The 18,360-nt window shown below is 43.3% G+C and overlaps 1 long non-coding RNA gene across 1 annotated transcript in view; it reads left to right on the forward strand.

Moving 5' to 3' along the window:
* The first annotated feature begins 687 nt into the window (after window positions 1–687).
* Window positions 688–18,360, forward strand: part of LOC138984417 (uncharacterized) — a 67,988-nt gene continuing 50,315 nt past the window's right edge. The window contains exon 1 of the long non-coding RNA XR_011461686.1: window positions 688–1,487. This is a non-coding gene — a long non-coding RNA (uncharacterized lncRNA). The remainder of the gene's footprint in view (window positions 1,488–18,360) is intronic.

The following is an 18,360-nucleotide window of genomic DNA, read 5'->3' on the forward strand; positions in this document are numbered from 1 at the left end:
TCAGAACCTCGGGATGTCCAAATATTCCTGTGAGGTATGGGTGTCTGAGGACGAGAGGAGAGGAGAGGGAATGGGAAGCTATCCTACAATTACAAGTGGGTTTTGGGAGTTCTGCTACGTATTTTTTTCATATTTTAAATTTCTGTAAGCAACTACTGTAGAATTGAGGTCCTTGATTTTCTTCCATCTCCAAATTTTACCCTCATTTTCATCTTATAGAGTCTTATTTGTTCCCCAAAGCAACATCACCAACAGACAGGAGTGACAAGAACACATATTGCCATCTCTAGGGAGAAAATGGAATACATGACCGTGTCTGGTTAGTGAACACTCAGAAGTGATCAGAGACATTTTTGCCTCTTCTATTCTTCCCAACATCACATAACAATTTAACTCCTATCATTACTGCTAATCTCTATAGCCAATACTAGGCGTGTGCTTGCTAAGTCGCTCCAGTCGCGTCCAGCTCTTTGAGACCCCATGGACTGTAGCCCGCCAGGTTCCTCTGTCCATGGGATTCTCCAGGCAAGAATACTGGAGTGGGTTCCCATTTCCTCTTCCAGGGGATCTTCCCTACCCAGGGATCGAACCCACATCTTATTATGTCTCCTGCATTGGCAGGCTGGTTCTTTACCACTAGAGCTCCCTGGGAAGCCCGTCGGGAAGAAGTACCCGACACTAGGTACTTATGTCTTAATGTTAACATCATATAATTGGCAGCTGAAGAGGCTTTCAGAAATTTTGGAAGCTCTTGGGTTGAGATCAGCTTCTTCCTCAGCCAGTGCTTCCTGGATGTGAAGTTGAAGTTTGAGGCCTGACTGCAGCCTCCCAGCCACTTTCCGAGAAGAATCATTACCTGCGGGACTCTCACAGTTACTCAGTAGAAAAAGCACTGATCCTGCCTTGGAGCTCATAGGAGACAGGGGGAAGTGTGAAATTATGGATGTTGATGCAAGAAATGTTTCATCAAGGAGGATGGGACCAGATTTATATCTCTGAGTTTAAGGAAAAAAAGATTTGAAGTAAGTCTGTGTGATTTAACAAAAAAGACAATGGATCAAAGGCTGGTATAATCAATGTATGCTGGGAGTTTGAGTTCAGAGAATAAAATCGTCAGTCAGATTGCTCCAAAAGGACGTCATGAATTAAAAATGAGACTTGAGCTGGTTTTTGAAGGATGTATCTGGGGACTGTAGTCTGGGAAATATATATATGTCTGTGGGGGTGGCACAGAGTAGCCAGCTGTTCACCAACCCCGTGTCCTCTTCTTTCCAGACATGCTACTGGGTTATATCAGATGCTGTTATGTGACTCAGTTCTGCTATGTGCTCCTCCATGCCTGACCTGTAATAACCTCCATTCATGAGTCTCCCTGTTGTCTCTTCCTCTGGAGTCACCCTGGAAACCACGTGTAAAGGATTGTAGGGCCACAAGATGGAAGGACCCCAAATCCCGGAATTATCACCTGGATGAGAACCACCTGCCAGGTAGGAATACATGTTTTGGATTTTAACTGAGCAAGGAATAAAGTTCTCTTGTATTAAGCCACTGACATTTTGTTTTCTCTATTACAGCAAATAGTGTTATCTAGAAGTGAAAGACACATTTGTAGGGCAAGAAACAGATGCAAAAGTCCAGCAAGAAGGGCTGGAAATGGGAGTAATTAGAGCAAAGGGTAAAAAAGTGAGTGGTGGCCAGTTTATGGAGGACATTATTTCCAAGAGGAAGTGCTTGCATTTTCATAACATTATTCTTCAAATTTGTCTTTTCACATTAAAAAAAAAACACTTCACATTATTTAATTTTTTCTTACAATAGCCCTAAAAGTGAATGTCTTAGTCGCTCAGTTGTGTCCGTGTGTAGCCCACCAGGCTCTTCTGTCCATGGATTTCTCCAGGCAAGGATAACTGGAGTGGGTAGCCATTCCCTTCTCCAGGGGATCTTCCCAATCCAGGGATCGAGTCTGGATCTCCTGAATTGTAGGCAGATTCTTTACCATCTGAACCACCAGGGAAGCCCACAGTAGCCCTATGAAGCCTATATTAATATCACATTTTATAGATGATGAAATTTAGGCTTAAAGCAACTAAAGTTACAAAAGTTATTCAAGCATAGAACTAAGATTGGAACCGTGGTGATTGATTCCAAGGCTGCACTCTTTCTGTAACAGGCCTGATTCATACGGCCAATCAAACTTCAGAAACTGCTGCAAGCAGGTGGTGTGCTCAAGACGGCATCTAAGGAGTTTTGTTTCCGAAGCAGCTTTTAGGATGAATTTACAGAGGAGTGATTCCAATTAGTGAACTTCTGAGTTCAGCCAGGGGCAAAGAAATAAGAAGCTGGAATCAAGATGATGGCAAATGCGAAGGAAAGGAAGGTCAGGGTGAAGCTTTAGAGGGAAAAATTCATTTGCAGGACCTGGTGCCTGGTGTGAGAGTGAGACAGAATTTGACACTCTTGATATTCAAGTGTATCTTGGCATGTGTGTCAAATGGAGGGAAGGCCCTGGAGGAGTGAATTTGCATAGGGACGTTAATGTTCCTTGGGAGGAGGACACCTGTGCTCCTTTGGGTGATGGAGGAGGGGCATTTATTCCATTCCCAGGCTGTGGTCTATATCCCAGGTGGAGGGAGAGGAAGAAGGTAGAAGCAGTGATGATGTTTTCATGAGAGATTTTGTGAAATGGGGGGCACAAGTCAGGTAGTTTTTTTTCTCCCAGTAAGGCATTTTATTCAAGGCTAAGAATTAACAAGGATTAACACTGGTACTGCTTTGCTAAAATTCTTGAGTTCTTGATTTGAGTCCTCTTCTTTTTTTTTCTTGATGAGTCTGGCTAAAGGATTATCAATATTGTTTATCTTTTCAAAGAACCAGTTTTTAGTTCTGTTGATTTTTGCTATAAATGCATATTTTTGGTCTCTATTTCATTTATTACTGCTCTTATCTTTATGATTTTTCTCCTTCTCCTTACTTTAGCTTTTGTTTGCTCTTCTTTCTCTAGTTACTTGAGGTGTAAGGTCAGGCTGCTTCAAGGCCCAAGAAACAAAGCGGAACAGGGAGCTGGCATGAGTGGACCTCTGGCATTTTTGCTGCAGAACCAGCATGGCTCAGACCTGAGAGGGCTGGGTGGGTGGGTGGGGGGCCAGTGGCGGAATGTGCATCATTTTTAGCAGCTGGTGTGTTTTGCAGATTTGGGAGCCTGGGGATAGTCCTGGGACAAGAAGGGCATCCTCTCAGAAGGTGCCAGTAGTGGGGCAGGATCTGTGCTCATGTGGAGGGAGCAGGCGCAGATTCCCATCTCCAGGAGAGAGGAGCCCAGGGCATCTCAGGAGTGCGGTGAGGGGCCATCCCTGCAGGTGGGGACAATAGGCAAGCGAACTCTGAGTGATTGCTATTGATGTGGTTCTTTCCAAAGGTTCGTGAGCCCTGGGGACATGTTGGCTCTCACTGGGACCCACACTGAGAATAGTAATGTACAATGTAACGAGGAGACACCTTACGTGCACGAGATAGGATCATTTAAAGATTGAGACCAGAACAACAAAAATGAGCTTATTCATACAAATGTAACTTAATCCTTACCTTTTTTAAGCTTCTTATTGTGCCTTGTTACTTGATGGGACTTGGTCTGGCAGTGTCCTGGGTGTTTAAGAGGTTATATTTTCAGAAAATAAGGACTTTTTTTTTTGTACTTGAATGTTTCAAAATGCTTTCACGGTATGCGAAGAAAGCCACTTGATTAAAGCATTTGCAGTTTACATTAAATCCTTTTCTTCTTTGCAAAGAATTCAAGGTCCTGGCACAAACTAAAAGGGTTAAACTACACCTGGCCCTTTCATTGTATCATTTCACAAGCAGCGAATATTCTGAGTAAAGTCCAAAATGTGAGTCTTCGTAATTTCTGCCCTCCACGCTTCTCTGCAACATGTCCCATCCCATGCATCTCACGATGCAAACTTGTTACTCATTTATTAAGCACTGCATGGTGATGAAGCAAATTAATGCTTTTGTCACACCTCCATTAGTAGAAGAGGGAGAAAACCTGTAGAGACTAAACTTTGGCTCATTCATCTGTTCTTCCTTACCTCCCCTGTTCCTGCAAAACCCACAGACCACAAGCTGCCGGTAAAGCTCCTGCGCTCTACTGCTCCTGGGCAGGGGTGTTTGAGATGCAAATAGAAGGGGCTGGCTCTTTAAACACACAAAAGCCATCTATACATCGAGTGAAGATGAGCCCATCCTAAGCCACACGCTATTATTTTTCTTGCTTTGAGTGTCATTACCGCAGGCTTCTGCCTCGCTCCCATTTATCATTCTTCTCAAATAAACAGCTCCCACGGGAGACGGAAGCGGTGTGGCACCCTCTCCCCGCTAACCCCCCCACGCCCAAGCAGCTCGGTTTATTTTGACAGATTGCTCCATTAAAGCAAGTCTGTTTACTTAAAAACAGACAGCCAGGCTTCCTTCCATAAACGCCAGCGAGAGAGGGACAGAGCTGTCCCTTGTTCTCAGCCTGGCTGCTCTGCACATTGTTTCAGGCTTTCTGCATTTTGGATCGGAGGCTGGAGGCTGGAGGCTGGGTGCCCAATGCGGCCGCCTTTCGCAGTTCTTCCTGGCCACTGCCCTGCGGAGGGGTTGCCTCATCCCGGCTCCACAGCAGGGGCCAATGTTATTTTTTTGGCAGGGATGCAAAGCAAACGGAGATGCGGAAGGAAAAGTTTGGCAGAGCATGTTACACAGGCCCAGTTCGACAACCGCCTAATCAGAATTTATGTTTTGCTCACTCGTTTTATCTTTCACAATATGCTTTAAGGCAACGTTAGCACAAGTCATTCACTCATTCATCAAGTAATTCTGGAGTGCCTACCTGGTGTACCAGGCCCAGACCCGTCAGTGAGGAAATGGCATGGAAGAAGCCAGACAAAAATCTTCATGCTTTAAAAATATATATATTTTTAAATTTATTTTTATTTTTGGCTGTGCTTGGTCTTCCTTGCTACCTGAGGGCTTTCTCTGGTTGCAGGGAGCCAGGCTCTGTGTTGTGGTGCAGGAGCTTCTCACTACAGACGCTTTTGCTGACGGCAAACAGGCTCTAGGTCAGGCAGGCTTCAGTAGCTGTGGCTTACCAGTTTAGTTGCTCTGAAGCATGTGGAATCTTTCCCAACCAGGGATCAAAGCTGTGTCCCCTACATGGGCAGGCAGATTCTTAACCACTGGACCACCAGGGAAATCCAAAAATCGTGGCTGTTTTGGAAGCAATATTCTGTTGGAAGAGGCAGAAAAAAAAAAAAAAAAAAGAAGCATATTTGGCACAATGTGGTTAAACATAAAATTACAGGTTTCCACATATTTCATAAATCAAGTTTGAAATAACTAACAATAGCATATGATTTTACAGTTTATCTTTTTTTTTTACATGTCAGGTTAAATCATAGGCAATTTCACAAGTTTAAACTTCCACATCATCTCATCTGATTTTGATAACTCTGTGGTATTATTCTTTATCCTATTTACAAATGATGAAAACGTGGATTATGTAATCCAGAGATCACAGACTCACCTCAAACTCGGGTCTCGAGCAGAACAGCAAGGAGAGCAAAACCAAAACCATGGATCCAGTGTATTGCCATTGTTTAAAATAACACTGGAAAAACAAAAACTCAAGGTTAATGGTTGTTCTGGCAGCTCTCATGTAGAGAGGGATTCAAGGGGTTTCATAAATGTCCGTATTGTCACTTTCCCCCAGTCCTTTCAAAGTTTGCCTCTTAAGGTGACACATGCTCAAGGAAACCCTGGGACTGGAATGTGTGCAAGCAGTGTGGAACCAGCATACACGTCCTGGCTTACAGTGAGATGTGGTCAAAAGATCACAATGTTTAAAATGCACGTACCAGACTCGGAGTTAAATCTGTGACTAGAGCCGGAGAATACGGTTAATGAGAGAGAACTTGGAGGAATCTGAGTGCTGCTAACTCTAGAATTGAAAAACGAAAAGCTCCCTTCTTATTCCAGGCAAAGTTCTGCACTGCGGAGAAACTGCTGGAAGTAGAATCCAAACCAAGAATAGAAATGATGAAAAAGGAATGAGAAGTCCTGATGAAAATGGGAGAGGGGACACAGAGAAAGTATGTCTCAGAAAGCTCAAGGCTGTATATTGATATTTATCTCTTCAAAAAATAACACGAGAGGGAATCCTCGTGCTATGAAATTAGAAAAGCTATCCACTCAACCCTCCTTCCTAAAAGTAGAGTAGAACCTCTGAAAAAATGAGCAGCAGAAAAAGATTGGGAGTGAATCAATACAGAGTTATTAAAAGCAGGGAAATAAGTAGAATAACGTCCCTACTCAATGAAAGGTTCTGGAAAAATATTCCCACAAAGCAGATGACAATTGTAAACTAATATTTCAAAAAAAGCTAAAAGAAGTGGGTAGAAATTATGAGAGAACAACAGGAATCAGAATTAGGAAAACTCAGGAGACATTGGAGAAAGTGACATTTAAATGTGAAATAACAGGAGTCACAAAAGAAGTATGGATAAAAGAAAAAATTTCAGAACTAGAGAAACTAGGAGGAAAACAAAAGAAAATAAGCATCATGAATATTGCTTAGAGAAATAGAAGAGGAGAAGGGGAAAAAATTTAAATATCAATCAGAATGAAGAACTAGAATTTGAGACTGATAGGATTAGCAAAGAAGATCCAATGTACAGGTGTTAGGTATCCTCAAAGAAGAAAACCAAATAAGTAGAGTACATAACAAATGTTGCTGCTGCTAAGTCGCTTCAGTCGTGTCCGACTCTGTGCGACCCCAGAGATGGCAGCCCTCCAGGCTCCCCCGACCCTGGGATTCTCCAGCCAAGAACACTGGAGTGGGCTACAGTTTTTAATTCAAGAAAACTTTCCTGAAATCAATGATGATTTCAAGCCTCAGATTAAAAGCAAAAATTTGGGAAACTGACCTCTAAAAGGTCAACCCTGATACCTAGTCTAGTAGGCACATGGGACTTGAAGGAAAGGAAAAAATCTTCAAGGTATCCAGGCTAAAAATCTTCAAGGTATCCAGGCTAAAAGACAATTCATGGGTTACGGAAAGGAAATACATTTTCATCAGGTGGTTTGAGAGCAATGTGTTATGCCAGAAAAACAATGAACTAACAATTAGGATACTGAAGGAAGGAAAATGTAAGCTAAGGAGTTTATATCCAGCCAAACAAAATACAGAGTTCAGACCTGCTGTCATGACCAGGCCAAAAAATGAGGAAGCAATGGTTCTGAGTTCTTCTTGAGTAATCTACTAGAGAATGTGTCTTAGACAACCACAGTGACCAAAGAGGCATTGACACAAGGGTATTGGATGTTATTGGATGGATGATATGGTCCACTAAAATGAGGAAAAACAAAAAGAAGAATGGATGGGATCCAGGAAGCAGGATCTAATACCAAAATGTGGAATTTGTCAGATTTGACAAATTCTCCTTTGTGGAAAACTGTCTTCAGAATCAGAAGGGACATTTTATAGAGGTCCTGGGGTATGCTTAGTCAGATGGTCAAATTTAAAAAAAAGGACAATTATTAATTCTGGAATAAATAGAAGGTTGTTCAGTTCAGTTCAGTTCAGTCACTCAGTCGTGTCCAACTCTTTGCGACCCCGTGGACTGCTTGCTGCACACTAGGCCTCCCTGTCCATCATCAAATCCTGGAGATTACTCAAACTCTCACGCTCAGAGGGCTCAAACAAACCTTGTGTGCACCAGGACCCAGAGACCCCACAGAGACTAAGACAGAACTGTGTTTGAGTGTTTCCTGTGGAAGTACGGGTCAGCAGTGGACTGCCACAGGGGCAGGGGCTCTGGGTGCAGCAGAAGTGGGTATGGCATAAGCCTCTTGGAGGAGGTCACGATTAACCCCACATAGAGCTGCCAGAACTTACACAGGACTGGGAAACAGACTCTTGGAGGGCACAAACAGAACCTTATGTGCACCAGGACCCAGGAGAAAGGAGCAGTGACCCCACAAAAGACTGACCCAGACTTGCCCATAAGAGTCCAGGAGTCTCCAGTGGAGGCGTGGGTCATCCATGGCCTGCTGCAGGGTTGGGGGCACTGAGTGCAGCAGTGCATGCATGGGACCTTTTGAAGGAGGTTGCCATTATCTTCATTACCTCCACCATAGTTTGGCCCCAGGTGAATAACAGGGAGGGAACACAGCTCCATCCATCAACAGAAAATTGGATTAAAGATTTACTGAACACGGCCCCAATTTCCCTGTCAGTCAGTCTCTCCCATCAGGAAGCTTCCTTAAGCCTCTTATCCTTCTCCATCAGAGGGCAGACAGGCTGAAAACCACAGTCACAGGAAACTAACCAATCTGATCACATGGGCCACAGCCTTGTCTAACTCAATGAAACTATGAGCCATGCTGTGTAGGCACACCCAAGACAGACGGGTCAGAGTTCTGACAGAGTGAGGTCCACTGGAGAAGAGAATGGCAAACCACTTCAGTATTTTTGCCTTGAGAATGAGATGAACAGTATGAAAAGGCAAAAAGATAGGACACTGAAAGATGAACTCCCCAGGTCGGTAGGTGCCCAATAGGCTACTGGAGATCAGTGGAGAAATAACTCCAGAAAGAATGAAGAAGGTTGTACAAGAAACTAAGTGTAGTCACAGTATATTACTTGACATAGTATGTTACCTAAATAATGTTTATATAGTCATAATAAAAACAGTGACTATGTTACCAACACTTTCGAGTCTGGCCTCAAAAAGGCTCCTCCTGCCCGGTGTCATTAGAACCAATGGAATGATACCAGGTTTGATTCAGAAGCAAAGGAAAGCTTTGTTTTTTCCTAAGAGAATGGGAGGTGGTTCAGCAGGTAAAGAATCGGCCAACCAGTGCAGAAGAGATAAGGGTTCCATCCCTGGGTTGGAAAAGATCCCCTGGAGAAGGAAATGGCAACTGGCTCCAGTATTCTTGCCTGGAAAATTCCATGGACAGAGGAGCCTGGTGGGCTACCGTCCTTGGGGTTGCAAAGAGTCGGAGACACTGAGCCAGCACGCACGGAACAGGAAGAGAATGGAGAGGCCTGTGTTTGGGCTCTAGAGGGCATGCTCTCCCCATAGGCCCGGGGTGGGGCTGCTCAGCTGGGTTCTCTGCAGGCACCAGGAATGGGGCGGAACTCTCCTGGGTCTGGGGCAGGCGTCCTGCTCAGGCTTTAGATCACAGCACAGGCACAGCAAGCGACCTGCCGCCGCCATCTTGAACTGAGTGCTGTGCCTGGTCGTCGGCAGTCGTTTGGCTGTGTCAGTTGCAGCCTATGGACCTGGGAACTCTGGTTTGAAGGGCTGGATGCGAGACCTCTGTGTGTGGCCCTCTATGAACAAGTGAAACGAATCACAAAGGAAAAGAAAAAGGTTAGCCTGTGTTTTATTACCCGGATTCTACTTTAATTTCCCAGGAATTGCTAATGGTCTTTCTTTGCTGGTGACAAATGTAGATATGATTCCAAAAATAAGACATTATATTTGGAGAATAATGAAGGGAAGAGATGGTGTGATTGAATTAGTATCTAACCTGCCAGAGAAAAAGCCAATAGTAGTAGTAGTAGTAGGGCTTAGTCGTGTCCGACTCTTTGTGATCCTATGGACTGTAGCCCGCCAGGCTCCTCTGTCCATGGGATTTTCCAGGCAAGAATACTGGAGTGGCTTGCCAGTTCCTTCTCCAGGGGATCTTCCTGACCCAGGGATCGAACCAGAGTCACCTGCATTGGCTGGTGGATTCTTTACTATTAGCGCCACCTGGGAAGCCCAGCTGGATCAAGTAATAGGATTATATTATATATTATTTGGAAATACGGAGGCAAATTGGAGAAGAAATGAAAAGAATTCAAAGACATTGCTCCTGAGGAAAAGGATGAGGAGGATAAGAGGAAGAAAGACTTGTTTCAGTTATAAGCCTTTTAGTCCTGTTTACTTTTCAACTATTTGCATGCAATTTTTAACAGAGTAAAGAACAAAACAAAATAAAAAAAACTCCCACAGCCACCAAGGAACTCCAACTTTCAGAGCAAACTGAAGGCTTGTTGGGCTTCACCCAGCAGAGGGACCAGCCAGCTCACCATGTCCGCCCTCTGACTCCCCACCCCTTGCCTGAAGAAGAGGGATCCTTCCAGTTTTCTCAAACCCACAACCAGGAGCACTGATCATAGGATGTGAAGGTTGAAAATGCCCATTAGAGATCACTCTTTGCATTTCCCCCTGATTTACCGCGATGGAATCAAGGCTGTTGGTGAGAGAGTGGCTGGCCCAAAGGCTCTGCTCCCTTTTCCTGTCTAAACTGGAGCTTGGGTCTCCCGACCAGGTGCCACCGCTACAAAGTGTTCCCTCCTTCGAGTTTATTCTGGCCTGTGTGAACATCTCTCTCCTTGCTGCTGATTTTATCAGCGTCTTTCTTTTCCAATTGCTCTCTTACCTGTGTTCTGTTTTGACCTTAATTAAGTTTACTTTCAGGGTGTTTGGGCTGTTGTGGGGGTGGGAGGAGTCCTGCGCAATTTACCCTGCCCTCTGCTGCCCTCTGCTGGCGACAGATGGTATTTACTCTTCACCCTTTAGATCTAAGTTACACCAGCCTCATAATGAAATAGTTATTTTTAGCACTTTGGGCTCTAGCTCAGTGAAGAAAATCTTTTCTTTCAGGGAAATAATGTGCCCTCTGACCTGTGCCAGTCTGTGTTGCCAAGTCCAGTTGTTCTAAGCTTCCTTACTTCTTTAACTGTGATCTTTGAACTAATAGTGTACACATTACCTGCTGCGGCTGCTAAGTCGCTTCAGTCGTGTCCGACTCTGCATGACCCCATAGACGGCCTCCTACCAGGCTCCTCTGTCCCTGGGATTCTCCAGGCAAGAACACTGGAGTGGGTTGCCATTTCCTTCTCCAATGCATGAAAGTGGAAGTGAAGTCGCTCAGTCGTGTCCGACTCTTCGTGACCCCATGGACTGCAGCCCACCAGGCTCCTCTGTCCATGGGATTTTCCAGGCAAGAGTACTGGAGTGGGTTGCCAACACATTACCCAGGAGATTGTTAGAAATGCAGAATCTTGGACCTCACTGAACATTTTTTGAAGAAGAATCTGCAGTTTAATCTGAAGTGATTCATGTGCACATGAAATCTGGAGAAGCACTGCTCTAGATCAAACTCAACTAGACTTCAGGAAAGAATTGAGATCACTCTTGTGTTGGTGCAGTGCATATTAAGTTGCTTCAGTCATGTCCGACTCTTTGTGACCCCATGGACCAGGCTCCTCTGTCCATGGAATTCTCTAGGCAAGAATACTGGAGTGGGTTGCCATTTCCTTCTCCAGGGGATCTTCCCGACCCAGGGATTGAACCCACGTCTCCTATGTCTCCTGTATTGGCAAGAGGGTTCTTTGCCATTAGTGCCACCGAGATAAATCTTACTACTCGGTAATTATCTCTGATCACCCTAATACCTGTTCCAGTCCTGTTACCTGGTAGTAATCAATTCTCGCCCAGATACCTTTTTCTGCTCTGTTTATGCCAGGACAACTGCCTACAATAACAGAGAGGAGAAAGTAGCATACTTGGAGTTCTAAGTTTTAAAATTCACTAAATTAAAATTAGTCCATTAAATGGTAGAAAGGCATAGCACATAGATTGTGCTACAGTATTTTAATCCTTCTGTGTATTTTCTCCTTTCCTCCCACTGTTATTAATAAAAATGTCATATTTTGGCTTTGAAGATAGACTACAATTATTCAACAAGTTTTTAAAAGCTCTATCTTGTTTATAATTTATAAAATCTCTGTGTATAGCTGAATGGGTACTTAGGAAACATTGATCTGGGGGGTATTTCAGAATGACAGAAAGAGGACATGTTATTAACTGTAGTCTCTCCCATGTTCTCCTGCACAACTTCATTCATTCTCAGGCATTCAGTCAGCAAACATTTAGCAAGCACTCACTACGGGTCCGACACTGTGTTGGTGCTGAGACTTTATGGCAGATATGGTTCCTGCTTTCATGGATCTTCCAGTCTAAGTCAAGCCATTAAAGACATTAGGATTTAATAAAATTGTATCAAGTGCTTAAAAGAGAAAGTTAGGGCGATGGAAGATAGGTTCGTTGGCTTCCATGAAATGAATGACACTTAATGGATATTGGAGTTGGTGAAGAGTGGAGGTAAGAGCATTTTAGGCAGAAAAGTCCCTGAGAGGAGCAGAAGCAGGGTGGGAGCCCTAGGAAGGTGACTGTGGCTCCAGCACAAGGATGGAGGGAAAATCTCCTGAGAGGGGACCTGTGAAGTATATGCAAGTCAAATCTGCAGGGCTTCATAGGACCTGGAACTTAGTTGGGGATTTATCATTAGAACAATGGGAGACACTGGGGAGTTAAACTCAGGGGAATCACATCATATGATCTTTTTGTTCTCACCAGCGTGCTGTTGTTGATATAAACTGAAGCTGACCCTGGATCTCTGGGCCATGGTACCATTTTGGGGAGGACAAGTCTTTGGGTTGAGTGTAGGCTCTGTGTCCTTGGGATGGCTCATCCCTCTCTCACGCTTTCCTTCTCCACATCTGAGTGTGTGATGACTCTCAGGGAGTAAACTGCTCAGACCCAGGTTCTAGGATAGACATATCCCACTGTATCCAGTGAGATGAGCAGGAAACCCAGTCTCCTCCTTCCCCCCTATAGACTGTGTCTATCTGTTTCTGTCAACTCTCTGAAATAGGTCCTTGCTTTTTCTCTCCTAGCCAGCTCCCTGCTCCAAAGTGTCATAGCCTCTCTGAAGTTTTTTCCCCCATGAAATATTCTGACTCCACATGAAGTGATGCTTTTTCTTTGAAAATAAGCCTCCGGTGTTTCAAGGTTAAGGATATCTTTCTTTAGGCACTGACGTCAGTTCATCCCTGGATAGAATCACTGGAAAGGGAGGTTCAAAGGCAGAGTTCTACTTTGGCAAGAAGTATCTCAGAAGAATGATTTTGCTCAAAAAGATTTCCTTCCAGAGGAAGTACTTACACTATTCTAGAAGGAGGAGGTGGATTGTTTAGAATCTCTGAAAACTTAGTAGGAGGCATTTATAATTTTATAGCTTTCGGCAGAGTAGAAGAAAGATACTTTTGTATTGGAATATAATTGCTTGACAAAGTTGTATTAGTGATAATGTTAGTCTATTATTGAAAAATTATTGAATGAAATACACTAAGGTTTCTTAACAGAACTATTTTACATAAATAATATTTCATGCAGGACTTTAAAAGATATTTATTTATTTATTTTTGGCTGTGCTGGGTCTTCCTTGCTGCATAGGCTTTTTTCTAGTTGTGGCGAGCAGACTGCTCATTGCAGTGGCTTCTCTTGTTGAGGAACGTGGGTTCTAGGGCATATGGGCTCAGTAGTTGTGGCTCCTGGGCTCTAGAGCATGGGCTCAATAGTGTGGCACATGGGCTTAGTTGTTCCATGGCACGTGGAATCTTCCCAGACCAGAGATCAAACCTGTGTCTCCTGCACTGGCAGGTGGATTCTTTACCACCGAGTCACCAGGGAACATATAGTACTTAATGTCTGTCTATGTCATAAGCTCCATGGACAGTCAAGCCCATGGGCCATATTAACTGACCACTTGAGTTCACGGCTGAGGGTAGCAGATGTAGTCTTCAGAAATGTCCCAGGAAGCCCAGGAAAACAAGTCTTAGTGCAAAAACCAAAGTGGGTATGTGGTTTTGAAAAGAGGTTTCTCTAAACTCACACTAAGCACTACCCTGGCCACACTGGCACTGATTACATTGGGCTGAAGCCAAGACTCTGATTTTGCAGTTTTAGTGTGCTACCAGTATTTCAAAGGAAGCTGTAAAATCCTCAATCCTGGCCAACTGTACACTGATTTATATGTTTCTATTTGTGCCAACGTAAGCACATGCCATATAACACACTGAGGGACTCTAGCAAAATCATGCAATAACAGGTTGCAACACCAAGAATTTGGAGCATCCACTGAGTTGTCCAGGCTCTTCTAGAACTTTGCATGAGCCCTCTTCGCAGGTAGAGTTTGAGGGTGATTTACCCCTCAGCCAAAGCCTATTCAAGTCACATTCTAGGAAATAAAAAATGCCACTTCCCAGGGAGCTGTCATTTCTCTCCCCGTTTCCTCTTTCCCCATCAGTCTTCCTTGAACAAGACCAGCAAATATGGGAGCGAGAGTGTGGATCCAAACCATGTCCTGAGGATCAGCATTTACCAGATGAAGTTCAAGAAGGGAGACCAGGGTTTAGGTGCCATGAAAATCAATAAGGGCATGTCTAGTGGAGCAGAAATGTTGTCCTTGCAGCAGATATCTAAGGGCTCTCACACTTTCACTTCTCGGGAAAGATAATAAATACAGTAAAATATGTGATTTTCTTTAGATGGTCTGGATGATTCCTTTCTGTGTGGTTTCTCTCTGTGCCTTTTGTGTGTGTGTGTGTTGTTTCTGTGTACAAGAGAAAAATCTGTTTTTATTATGACTGGAGGTAAAAGTCAAGCAGGCTGGAGGTCTTTGCCTTTCCTTCAGTTATCTCTTCTGTACTGCGAAGGATTTATGGTGGGGGCAGGAGTGTTGCCGAATGAACGAAACTGGGTGAGCTTAAAAAGAAAACCATGGACAAAGAAAGTGGCTACATTGAATGTGTTTAAAATGTCCTATTTTCTAAAGAGGTGAATATAATAAACTAACCTCTGAGAGTCACACTCACAGGTTCATTAAATGCCCAGAGCTGGAAAAAATGTGCAGAAATATTTGGCCTATTTCTCACTCTATCCTTGTTCTGGTTGGGCTTAGGAACTTAGACTGTCCCAGTGAAGGAGGAAAGAAAGAGAAGTAAGAGAGAGAATCATATTTAGAATGACAGCATTAAATTTGAAGAGACTAAGTAAACTTAAGTGCAAATAAAAGCTCAAGAATTAAAATGACAGCAGTTTTTTTAGAAAAATAAAGAAATGTAAAATTTTGTATATCTCAGTACACAGTCTATGAAATTTATTTCTGGGTGCCAGCAGCAGCAGTCATTAAACTTCCCTTGTGGCTCAGCTGGGAAAGAATCCGCCTGCAATGCAGGGACCTGGGTTCAATCCCTGGGCTGGGAAGATCCCCTGGAGAAGGGAAAGGCTACCCACTCCAGTATTCTGGCCTGGAGAATTCCATGGGCTGTATAGCTGTAACATTCATGGGTCCCAAAGAGTTGTACAAGTGAGCGACTTTCACTTTCAGTCATTAAACAGAGCACAGAGCCACATCTGTATCACAGAAGTCCTCAGGAACACTTCTGTGTGTGGAACTGAAAAACCATCCTAGAGAGTTTCCCAAAACAAAATTGTCTCCCAAGGTAACAAATATTTACCTTCAGGGCACTTACCTGTCAGGCCAGTGGTTAAGAGGTTGGTTTTCAGTGCAAAGGCTGAGTTTTTGATCTCTGGTTGGGGAACTAAAATCCCACATGCTACGCATTGGGGCTTTACCTTCAGAAAAGTGAAGGCTAATAGGTCCTCATTAGTTGCTCCTTTGCTAAAAAAAAAAAAAAAAAAAAAAATTCATCATCTGGCACCAGCCGGTTTTGTAATGCCTAAATCTGATATTTATTAAATATGTGCCTGGTATTGCATATCTATAAATTTAAATGTGGTATATCTTGGCCAGGAAGAGTTTACATTCTAGTCAAAGAAATAAAATACATACATATTCGGTAAATAATTAAGGGGTAGGACAGGATATGATAAAGTCTCATTGTGGTACAAGTGAATAATAGTAACATTTATTAAGCACCTACTGTGTATGACAGAGGATGAGATGGTTGGATGGCATCACCGAGTCAATGGACATGAAGTTAAACAAACTTCATGATAGGGAAGGACTTGGAAGCCTGGTGTGCTCCAAGTCCATGGGGTTGCAAAGAGTCGGACATGACTGAGTGAACAACAAATGTACCAGATTCTGTACTGGTTACTCTATATCTGTTAACTCATTTATCCTGGGAGCAATTCTCTGGGTGGGTAGGAACAGTTATTATCTGCATTTTCAGAAAAGGCAATGGGAACACAAGATTTCCACCATCACCAGACTCTAAGTGACTGAACTAATGAAACTCACAGTATGGTTCCTATGCTCCCCCTCTAACCTCTGCGATTTTCTGCCTCCCAGAGTGAGAAGGAAGGAGAACAAGGGCCAGCACCATCCGGGTAGATTTTTGGTAAAAGCATGGTTTGAACTGGGTCCAGAAATACTAGCAGGCTCATGTGAGTTGCCAGAAACAGGCTGGAAGGATCTTCCCGCTAGGGGAAGAGCGTGAACATGGGCTATGCCAGGCAGACTGAGTGGAGGGACAGTGAGAAGCCGTGCTCACTTGGAGCCAATGCATTTCATTGGAAAAAGAAGGGGCTCAGGGTGACAGCCACTTAGTTCACTTCTAGCTCAGTCACTTACTTGTTGATCAGCTTCTCTAAGGCGCAGTTTCTTCATCTGTCTAATGGAAGGAAATCAGTCCTCTCGTCACTCTCTATTACTAGTAACTAACATCTCTACTATAATATATTACTAACAACTCATCTCTACTATAATATCTCTATTACTACAATATCTCTGTTAGTAGTAGAGATATTGTACACATAGTCTCTAGTACAGAAATTGTCACATTATAGGTACACAATAAAAGTAAGCTATTGTATTTTAAATACAATAAAATAATAATTTTACAATAAAATAATAATAAAATAAAAACTGTGTTAGCAGAAATGGGAACAAGATACAGAGATGGGATTGGATGGTGGAAGGCTTTGCAAATAGACATGTCACGGTAGCAACTTGGGAAGTGAGATCACAAGTTTTAGTGTTTTTCAAACAGGGTTAGGGACCCACTAATGGGCAGTGACTAATTACAGTGGGCGGCAACGAGTTCGTTTTATTTTCAGATGAAATAGACCATGGACTGATATTTCAGAGAGCACCAAGGGTATTTAGGAATTGTTTTGTGATTCTCTTGATTCAGTTTATATATATTTTTGTGTATTTATGTATGCATGCACAGGGTCACAAGATCAAAATTATTTTGTACTGTGGGTCGAGGTTTACAAAAAAAGGTTTAAAAGCCACTGCTTTAGGTGATGCCTTCCTCTGCTAATTCCAGATGTCCTGATAGATAATAACTTGCCAACAAGACCCAGAGCAATTTCGAAATGCTTGAGACTGTAGTTAAGTGCAGATTTTAGTCCTCGGCAGAATGAGACTACGTGGAGAGTTTATCTTGGCTTTATCCCGTGTGGCTGCAGAGGCACCAAACTGGCCAAACAATGTGAGGAGAGAGGAGTTCTCTGGTAAGAGTCACACTTTACTGCTTTTGACCTCAAGAAGCGATGTGGTGAAACTTGTTCTGAACCTGGCTAACAACTTTTATGAGTCTTTTAGAAAATTTGTGTCAGTCATAAACCTCTTAAAGAAACAAAACAAAACAAACCAAACCCATGGGAAATGATCATTCTTAAGTACTGTTTTCAATTTTGTTAAAAAAAATTTTTTTTTCCCCAAAATGTCTTTGTTCCCCACCAGCAGTACCTTCTCATCTAACCACTTGATAGGTTGGGTCTGTAGGCTTTCCTCACTCTGAGGAAAGCCTACAGACCCAACTCAGTGGACTGAGCAAACTCTGGGAGATAGTGAAGGATGGGGAAGCCTGGCGGGCTGCAGTCCATGGAGTTGCAAAGAGTTGGACATGGCTGAGCAACTGAACAACAGGGAGGCAAGGGCAAGTTCTTAAACTTCTGTCAATGGCAGTCTTAAAGATAAAAACAATAACAACAAAAAACCAGGTAAAGGGTGGAAAGCTGGAGGCAGAGGGGAATGTAAAAGATGGTTAATGATTACTAGTTAACGATGTCAGCCTAAAAGAATGCTGTCCTAAATAGCTTCACAACTGAGATTCCTCTCTGCTTCCTTCCACACAGGGTGTCTTTCTGTCCCCGCAGTCCCAGTGTGCCCCGCCCTGACCTTTCTAAGGGCTGCAGGGACTTTGACCCAGCTTCTTACTGGTGCCTTCCTGAAGTTATGTTTCTGTGCTGAAAGGAGAAATTATTTGTGCCTTCCAATTATTCTTGCGTCCTAGGAAGTCACTCTGGCATCTCCCCTCTAGTTTTATTTTCCTACCTTGCTCTGCTTGTCCATCAAAGACCATTCCCTTTTCCTCCAGCACAGTGACTTGAGACATTGCCCTCCACACCCTGTGTCTTTACTTTATAATATATATTCTTCCCTAGGGCTCTCTAGTAATTATTTTGACCTTAGAGTTTTCTGGAGGAGAGTGAATACCTGTATCTC

Source organism: Bos mutus, chromosome 21, assembly GCF_027580195.1.
Source record: "Bos mutus isolate GX-2022 chromosome 21, NWIPB_WYAK_1.1, whole genome shotgun sequence".
Classification (NCBI taxonomy): domain Eukaryota; kingdom Metazoa; phylum Chordata; class Mammalia; order Artiodactyla; family Bovidae; genus Bos; species Bos mutus.